Here is a 1,884-nt window from a genome sequence, read left to right as displayed (position 1 = left end):
AAATAAAGTAAAATAAATTACAAAGAGAATGCCTTATTTCATAGTTTAAATATATTTAAATATAAAATATATATACGCATTAATGCGCATGTAACCCTATGGTTTTCCTTTTTGTCTTATAAAACAGATGTACAATATACGTGATGATTAGAATTTATTTGCCCATCCTTTTTGTTGTAAAATTAACTTTTTTTTTCCTTCACTAACCACTTCTACTCTTTCAGATCACCACCACCATATCAATAGGGTTGAATTTAATTAGTGAACAAGTTTCTGAAAAATCCTGGGATGAGGGAAGAGATGGAGGGTGGATCAGTGAAATAGATGTCTTCTTATAATACCAGCCAAATACTTTTTAATCAAATAAGATGTTTCTTATTCCTGTATCAAAAGAACTAGAACATCCTGTTGCTAGTGCCGAGGGGGTCCAAAAAAATCAAACAAACAAAAAAAACCCCATTGCCCTTCAGTGGATTCTGACTCATAATGACCCTGTAGGACAGAGTAGAACTGCCCATAGGGTTTCCAAGGCTGTAAATCTTTACCAAAGCAGAATGCCACATCTTTCTCCCTTGGAGCCGCTGGTGGGCTCCAACTACCCACCTTTCAGTTATCAGTGGAGCGCTTAACCATTGTGCCATCAGGGCTTCTTAAGGGGAGGACATAGGTACCTAAAATATATCTTCTCTCATCTTTACGTTCCAGTAATCTCTGAATATTATTCATCCCTATTAAAAGCTGGAGGAGGTGGAGAAAGCTGCTGATGAGAGCAAGAGAGGTATGAAAGTTATTGAAAACCGGGCCTTAAAAGATGAAGAAACTATGGAACTCCAGGAAATCCAACTCAACGAAGCCAAGCACATTGCACAAGAGGCAGATCGGAAGTATGAGGAGGTGGCTCCTAAACTGGTGATTGTTGAAGGGGAATGCACAGAGGAGCGAGCTGAACTGGCAGAGTCTGGTAACCGAGAGATGGATGAGCAGATCAGACTGATGGACCAGAATCTGAAGTGTCTGAGTGCTGCTGAGGAAAAGTACTCTCAAAAAGAAGACAAATATGAGGAAGAGATAAAGATTCTTACTGATAAACTCAAGGAGGCAGAGACCCGTGCTGAGTTTGCTGAGAGATCTGTAGCCAAGCTGGAAAAGACAACTGATGATTTGGAAGATAAACTGAAGTGCACCGAAGAGGAGCACCTCTGTACACAAAGGATGCTGGACCAGACTCTGCTTGACCTGAAGGAGATGACGAGCACCTCAGTCCCGCCCTGCCGCTGCTCCTTACTTTGGTCGGGACTCAGACTTGACTCCGCCTGAGGCCAGCCTGCTGGAAGCTGACCTTTAAACTGAGGGCTGATCTTTAACTGGAAGTTGCTTTCTCCTCCCTCCGTTCCAATGCACCCACCCCTCCCCAGTCAGGTCTTTTTTTGTTTTTTTTTTTCTGCCAAACTGTCTCTGCCTTTCCTCAGAGACTCCGACTTGGGTAGGGGCTGAGTACCTTTGGGAACATTTAAGGGAACGTGAGCGCAGTGCAAGTGTCTTTAAAAGCACGTTGTGATGTACACATTTTGTAATTAACTTTTTGGTTATGATAGCAACCATTTGTAAAACAATCCAAATAACTCCACAGCTCCCAAGCAGCAGTCTAATCCCTTTCTTACTTTTGGAAGGTAACTTGTCAGCTTAATACGTATTACCCTCTGTATAGAGTAGGGAAAGAAGTGTGGGCCCGCCTTACTGAGAGCAGAACACAGCCAAGGGGAAGACTCCCCTATGGGAACCTTCACTGCGCTGTATAAAGCACCAGCCGAACCAGAAAGGTGATTCCAGGAGGAGTTAGCCAAAACAAATTTTAAAAAGTGCTGTTCGGGTTTTCAGCTTTAA

General features: G+C 42.6%; 1 pseudogene across 1 annotated transcript; it reads left to right on the top strand.

Moving 5' to 3' along the window:
• Positions 1-739: 739 nt before the first annotated feature.
• LOC101344439 (tropomyosin alpha-3 chain pseudogene) lies at positions 740-1,317 on the top strand (annotated as a pseudogene). The gene has a single exon (XR_001121526.1). The product of XR_001121526.1 is annotated as a tropomyosin alpha-3 chain pseudogene (transcript).
• The last annotated feature ends 567 nt before the right edge of the window (positions 1,318-1,884 follow it).

The sequence above is a fragment of the Trichechus manatus genome, unplaced genomic scaffold, assembly GCF_000243295.1.
Source record: "Trichechus manatus latirostris isolate Lorelei unplaced genomic scaffold, TriManLat1.0 scaffold00007, whole genome shotgun sequence".
Taxonomy (NCBI): Eukaryota; Metazoa; Chordata; class Mammalia; order Sirenia; family Trichechidae; genus Trichechus; species Trichechus manatus.
Note: the sequence above shows the minus strand (reverse complement) of the source record. Positions and strands in the feature narration are given on the sequence as shown.